The following is a 15,518-nucleotide window of genomic DNA, read 5'->3' as shown; positions in this document are numbered from 1 at the left end:
AGGGTGCTGTAGAAAGTCCCTAGATACCTACTACCAAGCTCGTAAAGCAAGAGATCACTCTGGACAGCCATTCTTTGTCGCCTGTCATTACAAACAACTGCAGGGCAATCTGCTGGCTTCCTGACAAGTGGATCCGTCCCTCATCTGCCAGCTGACGGTTGGGCCACCATCCCGAGGCCATCGATGGAGCTGTTCAGTGATGGAAAGCCACTTGTCAAAGGGGAGTTTATGACATTAACTCTCAAGCGCTTCCTCACTGAATTTTATTTTACTTTATTCGATTTATTTTGTTGGGTCCTTTAAAAAGGAAACTTAACATTTTTTTTTGAAGTCCCCAGTAAACGACTGGAATCAGAGAACGTGGTTTCTCTTTCTAGCAAAAATACCCCTGACTTTTTGCTTTCTTTTTCTGGCATCCTGAGCTTGGCAAATGTCACAGGGGTGGGGGTGACAGTCACAGGGGCGGGGGGGGGGGTGAGTTTTCCACCCTTCTGGAAACTGGAAGATGGTTTGACGCTGGAGGTCATACCATCTACCAGCATGAATGAGGAAACCTCTCATTCTTCTTCTGAGTTTAAGTCACCAAACACTGTGGAATTTACAGTAGGGACCTATCCTATGACCCTGACCCACACAGGATGTCCTCTGAAGCAAGTAACAGGGAAGGACATGACCCTGGCTGTCTGTTGCTCTTATAGCTTCACCACACACACACACACACACACACACACACACACACACACACACACACACACACGAGCTTGAGGTCCTGGGTCCTTAATCACCAGCAAAGGTATTTGTCTCCATGGGAGGAAAAGGGCAGGTGATATCAGAAAGGCTTGCCCGGTGTGGTCACCACTGTGCTTGGCAGCAGGCGTTAATTTAAATTAAAATCTTAGTCTGGCTTCCCGGAAGTCTAAGCATGACCAGGCCCCCAGGGTGACTTGCTTCAGGGTAAGTGCTAGGATCTGGGGAGAAGGCGACACTCTAATGTCCACCCACCCATCCGTCATCTGGCTCAGCCAGCCTTGTCCATGGTGGCTAGCTGCTCCCCTATCTTTCTACAGTTCCCCACTAGATGGTGTGAGATGCCGTCCTGGCTGGAGATGCCAGCAGTTAACAGGTAAGGGTGGCACAATGGCAACGACATATGGACCTTGGCTTCCGGCCTTGACATTCTCAGGTGAGGTTGGAATGTTGATAGGAAGGAAACACCCGAGGAAGGAGGCAGGAGGACAACACAGAGTCAGGCCACAGCTCCTTCAGAAGCCGAGTAGTAGGGAGGACTGGGGCGGATAATGTCACGGACAGCTCTAGACTCCAGTTCCGTGCGTACATGCTTATGTGCACACATGCGTGCATACAATTGTGCGTGCATGCATGTTTAGGCTCACACATGACACATCATTCATTTAGCAGTCTGAGGGGAGCTTTTCTGAAGTTGCTTCTGCTTTCCACCAGGTTTCGAAGCCGGGTTTCTCATCCTCACCACTGTGTTGTATACTCCAGGCTAGGTGACCCTCGAGCTTCCAAGAGGGTGCCCTGTGTCCTTCTAGAAATATTGGTATCACAGATGCAGCCAGTGCATCTCGTTTTATAAATGAGTTCCGAGGATCTGAACATGAGCTCAGATGTTGTATGGCAAGTGGTTTGCCAACCAAGACATCTATCTCCACGGCCTGTGCCCCTGTAGTTTTACAACATTTGTAGCTTCTTGCTTTCTCTTATCTGGCTACAATTCCAGATGAGTGCCTGAGCTTTCCTTGTCTTTAAGGCATGTTTGTTTTGATGCATCTTAGACCCGTAATATGGTGAGGATCGCCTGCCAATCGTCGCGATCAAAGGAGGATCTGACATGTGAAGATTTAATGGCCGGTGTCTAGACCCACCACATACAATGCTGTGAGGCAAGCGAGATTTTTTTTGGCCTATGTGCTGCATGACTCCCTTCTCTGGAAACACTCTCCTCTTTAAGATGCCACCGTACAAATGGACAAGGGATTTAACTCTGTCCTCCAGCATGCCGTCAACCATGCGACACCCTTGTTAACGAATCTGAGGCCTCCTGAATAATTCAGAGATGCTGCTTCCGATACTTGTCGCTCCCAACTGTTAATGAAAACATCAAGGGAATTAATTAACAGTCAATTATATCAATTTTAGAACTGGACATTGATTTCAATACTGAAAGGTAACTGTGCATTTGTGTGTGTGTGTGTGTGTGTGTGTGTGTGTGTGCGCACGTGTGCGTGTGTATGATACAGTACCTCCACTCCCCCCAGTTTTTAGCTTCTCCAAGTCATTTCCAGTCAAAATTGTACATGGGGATAGGCTAAAGTTATTTCTGCTCCCTTGCTTTAGATGAGTAAGGACAAAAAAAAAATGGTCCATATTCTCAGACCACTGTAGGTTTCTGGCATTATCATGGTTTTTGTATGTAATTACTAGGAGGAGACAGAGTTTGAATGTATGAATAATAAATTTAACCAAGAAAGGGAATTTATGGTGGATGCTATTGGCACAAGTCTGTATATTTTTCGTCCTAATCATTACACTGAAGAGCTCACATGAGATGGAGAGACCAAAGGGCATTATGGGTAGTGTGTCTACTACCTACTTGTGACAGTCAGGGGACAGGAGTTTGTCTGCTCTGCAAGTTTACCAGGCATTTGCTGAGCATTGAGTATGAGGGAACTTTCCCAGCCTCCTCTGATCTTCGCTATAACCAAGTGGCATTTCATTGAAAACAATCTTTGGTGCGTGATTTGGCAGGATTCGGCTAGGCTGCTTTATGAAAAATGACAGCTACTAGGAAAGTAATTAAAGATGTATTTTGCCCAAAGCAAAAGTATTTTTGGAATCAATACCAACCATCTTTAATTTCCCACTTCTTTCCACATCGTTGTTTAAAATGGGTTGAGGGGGAGGGGGGTCTCAACTCTAGAGGACAGGAGTGAATGTCCCTTTTTGTTATCTTTTGGTTCTCCACCAGTCAGTGTGGGGTAAGGGAGCCGTTTGGCCCCTCTTGGGCCAGCTGGTATCTCTGTTGGTTCTTCCCAGAGCTGTTGGAGTCTTTGAAAAGTAGCAATGGAGCCAGTAGTGGTGTGCGTTCAGTTTGGGGCTATACTTCTAGGTTTGAGTTAGAAACAAGGAGGCAGAATCCTCTTTTTATGAAGTTTAGAGGCCTCTGCCCTACCCCCTTTTTATAGAAGCAATCTTCTGTGGTTGGTTGAACAGCCTCAGGATGGCAGGGTTTAGATTTACACACAGACATCTTCTGTGTATGACACTGGAGTGGCTGAGGACTATGAGGGGGCCTGAGCAGCATCTCTCTCTCTCTCTCTCTCTCTCTCTCTCTCTCTCTCTCTCTCTCTTTCTCTCACTCTCTCTCTCTCTCTTCCCTCCCCTCCCCTCCCCTCCCCTCTCCTCTCCACTCCTCTCCTCTTTCACCCCGCCTGAGTCCCATTCACCTTCTAGATGTCTTCATGGATGCCCCCATGAAGTGTTTTCGGACGCCCTTTGGGTGCCTCACCCCTCATTGCTCCACCTTACAGCATCAGCTCCCTTCTTGTTCTTGATGGCTCATGTGCCTTCAAGGTCATATCTTTGGACAATTTTCTCACAAATTTACCCTCATATCATAGTCTGAGACTTTGAATAAACAACCATGGAGGTAGATGACACAACCAGGAGTTGTCTCTGTAGTCACATTTGCCCTTGGGCCTCTCATATGTTTAGCTTAGAGTTACCTGAGTCCAATTTAGGATAGATTCTTTAAGTATAAAGATGAGGCTTTCCCCTCTTCTGGCCTCCCTCTGACCCATCCCCTTCCTTTCCTTTCTCTTTTCCTGTTCTGGTTTGTTTTATTTATTCGTTTTTAATATGTGTGGGTGTTTTGGCTGCATGTTATCTCTGTGTACCACATACATGTCTGGTGCCCAAGGAGGCCAGTAAAAGACATTAGATTCTCAAGAATTTGAGTTGTAGACAGTTATTTTGATCTGTGTTGCTGGGAACTGAACCCGGGCCCTCTGGAAGAGCAGCCAGTACTTTTTTTTTCTTTTATTTACATTTTTTATCTTTATTAACTTGAGTATTTCTTATTTACATTTCGATTGTTATTCCCCTTCCCGGTTTCCAGACCAACATCCCCCTAACCCTCCCCCTCCCCTTCTATATGGGTGTTCCCCTCCCCATCCTCCCCGCATTACCCCCCATCAATCATGTTCACTAGTTATTCAGTCTTGGCAGGACCAAGGGCTTCCCCTTCCCCTGGTGCTCTTACTAGGCTGTTCATTGCTACCTATGAGGTTGGAGCTCAGGGTCAGTCCATGTATAGTCTTTGGGTAGTGGCTTAGTCCCTGGGAGCTCTGGTTGGTTGGCATTGTTGTTCATATGGGGTCTCAAACCCCTTCAAGCTCTTCCAGTCCTTTCTCTGATTCCTTCAACGGGGGACCCATTCTCAGTTCGGTGGTTTGGAGCAGCCAGTACTCTTAACTTTAGACTATCTCTCTAGATTCTACTTTGCTCATTCATACATTTTCTTTAGTGTTAGGCTGTCTTGATTCTCCTGCCTAATCCTTCCATATTCTAGGAGTACAAGTATGCCATGTTTCCAGTATGAATGTGTATATGTGTGTGTGTGTGTGTGTGTGTGTGTGTGTGTGTGTGTGTATCTGTATATGATATGTATATCCTTTTGTATTAGAACTGAGAATCCCCCTCTTGGCATGATAGAACGGCCTTGCAGTGGACAGTAAACCCTACCTAGCAGTTACGAGCATTTTACTGCCAGGTGAGTGAGAAAGTGATTGTTGTTTTGGGGACTGTGGTGGCCTTAAGTGACTCAGTTCTGACATAGCACTGAGCCTTTCCCAGGCCACAGAGTCCATGAGCTATCCTGCACTAGTAGGGTCTCAATGGCAGCTCAAAACATGGATTCTTCCAACAAGGCCAGGCTGTTCCTCCTGGAACTTCAGCAGGTTTAAGGTTGGAAGGGAAAAAAATGGCCTCACTTGGCCTTTGCTTCTGCAACAGTGAGATCAGGTTTTCATCTTCCTGTTTTGTTTCCATTGAAGTGTCCCTTTTTCCTTCCCCACACAACTATTAAATATATGCTATATATACATATATGTATATAATATATTCTATGCATTATACTTTGTCTTAGGATTTCCATTGCTGTGAAGTGACAGCACGACCAAGGCAACTCTTATAAAGGACAACATTTAATTGTGGCTGGCTTACAGGTTCAGAGGTTCAGCCCATTATCATCAGGGTGGGAAGCATGGCAGCATCCAGGCAAACATGGTTTTGGAGAAGCCAAATAGTTCTTCATCTTGATTCAAGGCAGTCAAGGAGAAGAGACTCAGCATCCTCAGGCAGATAGGAAGAGGGTCTCAAACCCCTTTTCCCATAGTGACACACTTCCTCCAACAAGGCCACACCTCCTAACAGTGTCCCCTGGGCCAAGCATCTTCAAACCACCACACACGTTCTTGTGGTATAACCAAGTGTTGCTTAATAATGGGGATGTTTTGGAGGGATAGGCTATTAGGCCATTTGATCATTGAGAGAAGATCACAGAATATACCTCTGTAAGCTAACATGACTAAGACATCATAAGATAAAATAATACATGGGACCATCCTCATAAATGCAGTCCAGAGACATCATTATATGGTGCATGACTATGTGCTTGAGAGGAGAAAAGAAGGAGGACGAGGTGGTGGAGAAGAAGGGAGAGAGAGAGAGAGAGAGAGAGAGAGAGAGAGAGAGAGAGAGAACCATATGTACACACAATTTTACTGCTCATTTTTTTTTGTTGACAACCATTCCTACAGAGCAAATAATGTCTTGTGTCTTAACAATAAAGTGTGCCAACATTGCTCAAAGTCATATGGACAGCTGTGATGAGGACAAGATGTGTCCCTTGGCCCGATTTTCACTATCTAGGTGTTGTGGATTTTCCTTGCTTCGGATCTTAACAAGGCATTAATTTTCCCTCATTGATATGCATAGTCAGACATAGTTAATCTTTGGGACACTTGCTGGTCAGATGCCTGGGATAAGCCTGGATTAAGGGAATTCTGATTGCCCATCTTCCCAAAGTGCCAAACAGCTCAGGAATTCAGAGTACAGAAGGGTGTGTTTGAGATCGTCAGGCTGCTCATGGTCATTGCCCATGGCAGTGTTGGGCCTGTCCCAAGGAGACTTTGGTCCTTGACAGTACCGAAAGTGACAGTATAGAGTAGCCATTGAGAAGATGGAGCTCCATATGCAGTGGTCTTTATGCTATGATGGTGTCTGAACCCAACCTTACCAGCGCTCCTGCCTTTTGGCTGTGGCTTTCTAGGTAGGTGTCAGGTATGTGAAGCAGCCACTGTCCTTTTTGCATGTGGCAGTGCTTAGTCTACTGGGAGTTCCAGTTCTTAGCTAGATTAGAAAGGAGACAGAATTAAAATAATCGCTGTTTGTCAGAAACTCTACTGTCAATTTTCCTCACTGGAAGGTGAGCTTCAAGGAGTGTCTTAAAAATGTTAACAAGTGTCTTCTGCTTTGTCAGGATAGATAGACTGTGTGCCTGTCTGTCCTCAAGACTTCCCTGTACCACCAGGGTCTCCCTCATTGTGCCAGTCCTTGGGTTGTCTGGGAAGAGCTTTTAGAAGTTGCATTTTTCCTCTTCTCAGTGCGTGCCCTGTGTGGAGTAGCAGGCATGAGCTCAGCTCCTCCAACCGATGCCTTAATGAAGTTGCATGAGACTCAACCTCAACCCTTGTTCTCGAAACGATGTCCCCTCCCACCCCAAACAACCCCACCTTTGCCCACGTGCATCGTCAGCATCAGCAAGGCTGCCTGTGTTTGAGTGGAGTGTGGTGGTTCTTAGTTTGAGTCTAAGGGCAGATCGTAGGGATTGAGTAAAAAGATGCTCTCACACCTGTGAGTCAAAGCAGAGACCTGCTGAGGTCTGTTGGAGGAGGAGGTGGAAGCAGAGACTAAAGATAAGGACTGGACGATGGCTCAGTCAGTCAAGGGCTTGCTCTGCAAGAATGACGAACTGAGTCAGATCATCACTAGAACCCTGAAGTGAAATTGTTCCCAGATAATCTGGGGTTGGCTGTGCATGCCTAGCTCTGAATCAGTGATGACTCTTAGACTCCAGAGGCTCCCTGGCCACCCAGCCATGCTCAGTCAGTGATCTCAGGGTCAGTAAAACCCTATCTCAAGAAACAAGGTGGTGTCACCTCGGGAAGACACTAGAGACTGACTTCTGACTTTCACAGACAACTCACACACACACACACACACACACACTCATACATACACACTTACAAAATCTACACACACAGAGAGAGAGACAGACACAGACACAGAGACAGACACAGACACAGAGACAGACACAGAGACAGACACAGACACAGACACAGACACAGACACAGACACAGACACAGACACAGACACAGACACAGACACAGACACAGACACAGAGAGAGGAGAGAATTGAGAGAACTTGTACACTAGTGTGGTGTCACACAACTATGGTCCTATCCTGCAGTAGGAGTGTGAATAATTATAAATTTTAAGACTAGCCTGAGGTTACATAGTCTCATAGAAATTCATTTCCTTCCCTCTTAAACTCTATCTCTCCTTTCCTCCCCTCTTCTCTCCTCCGTTCCACTAACCTCCCCTCCTCTCTTCCCTCCCTTGTTATCCTCTCTGCTCCCCTCCCTTCTTTCCTCTCCTCTGCTCCATATTCCTTCTCTCCCCACTCCTTCCTCCATTATCTTCTTTTTTTTCCTCCTCCTTGTCCTGGTCCTCCTCCTTCTCTTTCTCCTCCTCCTTCCTCTCTCTCTCTCTCTCTCTCTCTCTCTCTCTCTCTCTCTCTCTCTCTCTCCAGCAGACTAAGCTGTTGTCATCTCCCTGCTTTCTTAAGCATATCAAAGTATATCTAAGGATTTCTATTCTAACAGTTTTTGAAATAGTGAAAAGCCAATGAGAGTTCCTATCGCCAAATAGAGCAATAGGCAAATAACCCCGGATGCAGCTATGCTGAAGAGCAGCAGGCACCGTGCATGGTAAGAAACTGTGAGGATGCAGGATGAGGCCAAGCCATTAGCTGTGTGCTATGTGCTGAGTGGGGCTATGTGCTGGGAAGAGCTACACTTGCCTGAAGGTTTATGTTAGAGTGAATTAAAGACAAAGAGACAACTCTAGTTTCCTTCAACACATACCTGCTCACGTCTTTGGGATGGTCATATGCAGTTCTTGGAGGACAGCAGCAAGGCTGTCCCAGAGGACACACTAAAGTGGAGAGGCAGAGGATGCTGGGAAGAACAGAGGCCTTGGCCATTTGAGCAACAAAAGGAGCTTGGGACTTCAACATCCTGAAGGTACAAAAGTCCAGCCCACCTCCAGATTCTCTTTCCATAGAGTTTGCTGTCCTGTCCCTCAGAGGAGGGTTTATGACCACAGGGAACTGTTCATGCAACCTCAATCCTGAATGAATGGCTTTGCTGTGGAGGAGACGAAAGAGTCAATCTATCATTCGACCATGAGGGTAAATAGTTGAGTGCATCAGCCAAGGGTGCAGGGAGTGGAGAAGGCTGGGCAAGTGCTGTGGTGGAGAAGGATGCATGGGGCAGCCCAGGTTCCAGAGGCGAGACTTACCTTAGGGCTCTCTGCCTGGGGACACCCTTCTTGAGAACCTTCACTTTTAAATTACTTTCACTTTTCAATTGCTGTGACGAAACACTGTGACCAAAGAAACATGTTCAAACTAGAGCTTAATTGGGCTTACTGCTCCCGAAGGTTAGAGAACGGTGTAAAGACCAGCTGAGTCCAAATCCTCGTCTTCAATCAGAAAGCGGAGAGACATGATGGGAATAGCTCAAGTCTTTTGAAACCTCAAAACCAACCCCAGTGACAAACCTCCAACAAGGCCATTCTCAAACAGTTTCACCAACTAACTAATTAACATATGAGCCCATGGGGCCTTTCTCATTCTTACCTCTATAACCTTCTTCATGCTCCTGGGGTCCGGAGAACGAATGGTGTGCTCTTAGTAATGCCAGGAGGTATCTTGGGGGAGGTTCCCAAGGTGAGCGTTTAAGGGAGTGTTTAAGTGTGTCTTTTTTTTCTCCCAGCAGGATGGCACCATTGATAGACTCCTATAACAACCAGGAATGGGGACTGTAGTGTCATTCCTGTGGCTGGGGTAGGCACCAGGTCCAGTAGAAGTCAGTGTTTCTACCCTTTACACACTCAGAGGGCTGTGCATGGCAGGGAGCGTTAGGCATTCCTGAACATGAAGAAACCCTCCTTCTTGGAACAAAGGTCTTGGGTCTTCCGCAATAGCGGGATTGTGATGGTTCCTAATGATTCACAGACATGATAGAGGACATCTGAAGCCATAAAGTGCACCTTTCAGAATGGCAGTCACTATCAGACAAGTGCATGTATATTTTAACACCCTAATGTCCCCAAATTTTTCACAGCTATAGTCCACAAATGCCAGTCCCAAAGCTTCATTTTACAGGGTGTGATTCTCGGTTGATGGCTGGGATGGCTAGTTTTATGTCAACCTGACACAAACTGGAGTCATCTGAAAGGAAGGGCCTTCAATGGAGAAGATGCCCTTATGAGATAAGGCTACGGTCAAGCATTGTCTTAATGATTGAAGGGGAAGGGCTCAAAGCATTGTGGGTGGTGCCACCTATGGGATAATGGTCTTGGGTTTCATAGGAAAGGAGGCTAGTAAGCCATGTTGAGCAAGCCAGTAAGCAGCACCCCTCCATGACCTCTACATCAACTCTTACCTCCAGGTTTCAGCCCTGCTTGAGTTCTGTCCTGATTTCTTCCAGTGAGGGCTACCATGTAGCATAGAGGTAGAAACCAAAGCGACCCTTTCTGCCAACTTACTTTTGGTCTTGGCATTTCATTATAACAACAGTACCCTGACTATGACAAAGGGATACAGATCTCAGGCTCAGGGAACTTTGGATTTGGTGGCTGGTGTCATCTCTAAGCGACGTGGCTAAGCTCTCCCTCACCCTCTTTCTCAAGCTTCCTAAGTTTCTCTATGTGCAAAATGCAATAGCAATAAAACCATATGCACATGGTCATAGACATGGTGGTCACATGATCTGTGCAAGGGGCCTAGTACTCACAAGATGTTTCACGTGTGACCCTTGGACATAATAAATAAAACCACAAGCTTTGCTCGGGATGAATAAATAGCTCATTCTTTAACAGCCTTCCATCCTCTGAAGCCAGCTGCTAGCTCTCTGCCTCCTTTTCTCCTCCTAATGAGAGAAAATCTAATGCCATCTCTGGGCTGGATAAGGAGCTGTCCTCTGATGTGAGGAGGGAGAGCGGCTGTCTAGGAAGAGACTGGCTCCTGCCATGCTGACCTTGCCTGATACTGCTGCTGGTGGTGAACAAAGGTCCTTAGGCTTGGTAGGTTGCCACAGCTCTTGGAGATGGCCCCCTCCTCCGACTTCCTGGTGCTGTGTAGCAGAGATTGGGACTCCCCTTCTGGTCATGCAGAGAAGACTTGGGTGTCTGACCCCAACTTTCCTCATGCTCAGCCAATCTCTCTCCAATTGTTTCATCACCGCTGGGACTGTCAGTTCAGTCCTGACAAGTGACAAGTCTCAGGCTCATGCTGACTAGATAATCAAAGTCTTGTCAGGGCTGTCAATACCCTGCAGATGGAGAGGACAAAGGAAGGGTTGCTACAGAACTCAGTGCTGCACACAGAGCCTGTCGAAGCCTCTTACTCCAATCACCTGTTCTGTTCCCAAATGTCACTTGAGGCTGAACCCATGGGCTCAGCATCACAGACCCCCAAACAAACTAATAGTAAACAGTGAAAATGTAAATTTTGTATTTTTCATGGTATTATCTAGTCATTTTACACATAAAAGCATCTACATATGTATATGTATATATATCCATGAGACAAAAGATTTTTTTATTAAAATTATATTTTTAAAGTGTCTATCTGGCCGTGATGGGACATGCCTATAGTCCTTTGCAATTGGGGGTCCAAGGTAGGAGAAATGTCAGTTTGAGGCTAGCCTGGGGTACACAGGGAGACCATATCTCAAAACACAAAGCAAATAAAAATCTGAACTGGAAAATGCCTACATTGCGTCTTTTAGCAATGCCAATAAAGAAGCCGTTGGCGGCAAGACTAGATCTAGGTAATAAGATAAGCAGAGATAAGCAGAACTTTCCCCTCTCTGCACTTCTGGTGTCCCTTCTGGAAGACGCATGCCTGTGAGCAGCTATCTTGTATGAAAGTGGCAGCCAGTCATCTGTCTGCACTGGAGTCTTAACAGAGCCTGTCCCCACCTGCCCGATCTGTGAAGACGAGCACTTGACACACTACTTGGAATCCAAGTCCCCTGGGCAAGTCAAGGACTATGGTAGGAGCTGTTGTCTTTTCTTTGCACGCTGCAGGCCAACATCTACTCTTCCCCCGCAAATCAAAGCCCAGCTGTCACCATGAAAGAACTCTTGTCCAGTGACTCTAAGGCAGTAAGCGATCTGCCTCCATTACCCAGGAGACCTCTTTCCCTTCCTTCCTCCCCCTCCCCTCTTTTTTCCTCTCCTTCCTCTCTTCCTGTAAGGGGCTATGTATGTGTGCATGTATGCACAAGGCCATGTGACTATGAGTGTGCAAGAGTGTGTGTGTGCATGAGTGAGAGTGTGTGTGAGTGTGTATATGTGTATGTATGAGTAAATGTGTGTATGAACATGTAATGTGTGTGTAATGTGTGTGTGAGTGTGTATGTGTGTGAGTGTATGTGCATGTAAGCGTGTATGTGTGTGTGTGTGGGGGGGAGTGTGATAAGTAATTTTTGTGTGTGTGTATATGTGTGTGAGAATGTATAGGTGTATGTGTGTATGGGTGTGTGTGTATGACTGGGTGTGTTTGCAAGTGTGATGTGTAATGTGTAATGTGTGTATGAGTGTATGTGTTTGAGTGTGTATATGTGTGAGTGTGCGCATGTGTGTGAGTGTGTGCATGTGTATATATGTGAGCGTAATATGTAATTTGCGTTTGTGTGTGTGTGTAATTTGATAAGTAATTTTTGTGTGTGTGTGTGTATATGTGTGTGAGGGTGTATAGGTGTATGTGTGTATGGGTGTGTGTGTATGACTGGGTGTGTTTGCAAGTGTGATGTGTAATGCGTGTATGAGTGTATGTGTTTGAGTGTGTATATGCGTGAGTGTGCACATGTGTGTGAGTGTGTGTGCATGTGTATATATGTGAGTATAATATGTAATTTGCGTGTGTGTGTGTGTGTGTGTGTGTGTGTGTGTGTGTGTGTAGTGGACATTGCTTAACAATGAGATGACTTGTGGAGGGCTAGTTTGTCTCAGGAGCCCTTCAAATCCTCACTGCCCTGCTGAGGTTAGAAGATGGCCCTGAGGATGAGTACTGCAAACAGAAGCCAACATCTTTTGCTCAGACAAACAATCCACCATCTCTAGCAGTTCAGCACCCCATGACCTCGTGCCTCTGGCTCTGCATAGTTACCTTTTGGTCTTACACTGTGTCCAGGTCTGGCCACTTAGGGCCTTCGAATGTACTGTTAAGACTGCTTTCTCCTGACTCCCTCTGCAGTCTCTGGAGTATCTCTGCCCTTCTCCAGCCAGGTTCCCACCAGCTCTGCTGACGGATGGCCCTCCACTGGCCATGTCACCCTTGCTTCCTCGTCTTTACAACCACGCCTCCTTGGATTTCCCTGATGGTAATGACAATGCTCTTTTCCCTGTTTTCTACCCTGCTTCACAGAGACAGACAAGCGCATGCCTGCAGGGAGCCTGTTTCTCCTGGTGTTCTCTGTGTTAGGGCTGTGCCTGAAGAATGAATATGTTGTAGGCACTGGTTGGGAGACACGCACCAACTCTGCTAACCACACAACTTACTCGGAGTCCCCGAGTGTGGACTGTGGGGTCCAACAGTGTCTCGCCTTTATAAGGTGGGGTGGAGTTTGTCTCTTTGTCTCTGGGGACTTCAACCGCCTCTCTTACAGCCTTCCCTGCCTGCTGAGTGGGCCTCGGTGCTTAGTCCTCTAAGACAGTGAAAATCTTCAATGCTTCCTGCTACATCTTCATTCAGAACCTCTGGGTAAGGAAGGGGCTTTCTGGGGAAGGATGGTGCCTGTCACCACACAATGGCCACTGCTGACTGTGTACCATATCCTGAGGAGTTACCAATGTACATCAGGCTGATGTCTGGTTCTTGTAGCACACAATTCGGCAAAGAAGAGAAGAACAGGATCATGAGAGCGCACCGTGCAGCTATAGGACCACAGCAAGGACAGATAGTGTGCCTCGGTCTGGAGCATCATGGGAGACCTTCTGGAGAAGGTAACACCTGAGATGCCCTTAGTTCCTCTGCTGGTTGGTTTTCGTCAACTTGATGTAAGCCTAGACTTATCTGGAAAGAGAAAGTCTCAACCGAGAAAATGCTTCCATACTTTTGACCTATAGGCAAGTCTCGATTAATGATTGGTATAGGTAGGGACAGCTCACTAGGAGTGGTGCCACCCCTGGTCAGGTAGGCCTGTGTTATACGAGGAAGCAAGCCACTAAGCAGTACTCTCCCGTGGTTCCTGTCTTTGTTCCTGCCTCCAGTTTCCTGCTTTGAGCTCCTGCCCTGACTTCCCTCCTTGATGGATAATGATCAGAATATGTAAGCCTAAGCATGATTTAACAGGAATGTAAAATACAAATTAGGAAGCATGCTTTCTTCCCCAGGTTGCTTTTTCTTTTCCTTTTAATCACAGCAAACCAAACTAGGATACATGTGCAATGAAAATGTAGTAACAAAAGGTTTCTCCCTGGCCCTGATAATGGTATCCAAGCAGGTCCTTGAAAATGTGGTATCTGGTGGCTGATAAAACATAAGAAAGCTGCTAGGAAAAAGGGCCTGGCTTGTTGGGTGTTAGTTCCCATACAATGTACTCTTCTTAACTCAGGCACTGACGTATCCAAGAGCAGGTGAGGCTGAGTCAATGGGTCAATGTTTATTCAGCAACATCCTCACTAGGTTATCTCTGTGGGCCATTTGAAAAGCAGCACCCTTACCAGGTTATCGCTGTGAGTCACTTCAGAAGTTCTCAGGAGACACTACCCCTCCCAATTGCTTTGCCCTGTCCCAACCAGCCCTGGAATCCCAAAGCCAAAACAGACAGGTCTTCTAGAAGGCAGCTGCACCAGCAAGTACTCCGTCTATCCCTGCTTTTATGATGCTGTAGATGGTAGGAATTCTTATTGAATTAGAGCTCCACCACCCCAGGCTCCATCAACTCTCAGGCAGCCATATTTAGGAGGGCGTCACAGGGACGGGGGGGGCGTGCGTGTGTGTGCAAGCCAATATTCCCCTGTCTAATTTGTATTTTACATTCCTGTAAAATCATGCTTAGGGTATTTTGGTAATCTCTGCTGAGATTAAGTATAATGCTGTACATTTAATTGATATAAGTGGTTTCAATTCTCTTTAATATGACAAATCTCCAGTGTGAAATATTCTTAGTTAATGATCAACATAAAATAGAGTTCATTTTTAATATGAGTACAAGATTTGAATTAATTTGTAGCTAGAGCAGGGGGTTATTAAATTGCGTGTTCGCACAGTGTGCAGTTACATATGTGGTCATACATGTGGGAGACATGTGTGGTCATACATGAGGATTAACACATTCATATATATGCTGTATAAAAACACAAGGGGTGTGTTTCTTCTGGGCTGAGTCAAGAGTCCCCACCCTTCCTCTGTCCTCTGTCTTGGAAAGGTATCTTTTAGCACCCTGTATGTAAAGAGTTGCTCAGGCTTTTTCTTTCTGAGGATTCTTAGTCTTTGGTGCAAACATGGGTTGCCTGGGTTGCTGGGCCTGAGTCCAGGAGCAGGGTAGGTGACATATCAAAGCTGGACAGATGCTGTAAAAATTATGCCAAGGTCATCTGCTTCTCCCTACTTGGAGTCTGGCAGGCAGCAATTACTGGCTTGAAAATTAGCATATTGCTATACATTATCAAAACCATATGATAGCTGACGTCATCCAGAGAGTTCCATGAGAGACTCAGTTGAAAGAAGTTCCTGACGGTCCTGTCCAGGAGACGGCCTCCCAGTGCTGCCAATCAAAGCCAAGGCCATTTGGTGCGTGCCCTCGCTTCTGATGCACAGTGGCCTAGACAAAGGAGTATTATTTTCCTACGACATCTGAGGTAGCAAGCATTTGTGGGAAGCCAGGGTCTAGGTCTGGGTCTATCCCCCTCACACATCTCAAGGAGGACACTGAAATCCAGTCACTGCCTCAACTATTTTGCCACAGCAGAATGGCAACCTTGCAACTGTTAAAGAGAAAGGGGAGTGGGGGTGCGGAGCGGGGGTGCAGGCTGGGTGGCACAGGGAGCAGGGTCCACTGGGGATAAGTGCCAAAGAGAATTTGAATATTTTATAAACCATGTGTGGCCTGGAGGCAGTGACATACAGGAGATAT

This window comes from Rattus norvegicus, chromosome 1 (assembly GCF_021556685.1).
Source record: "Rattus norvegicus strain SHRSP/BbbUtx chromosome 1, alternate assembly SHRSP_T2T, whole genome shotgun sequence".
NCBI lineage: Eukaryota > Metazoa > Chordata > Mammalia > Rodentia > Muridae > Rattus > Rattus norvegicus.
This window is presented reverse-complemented; position numbering follows the sequence as displayed.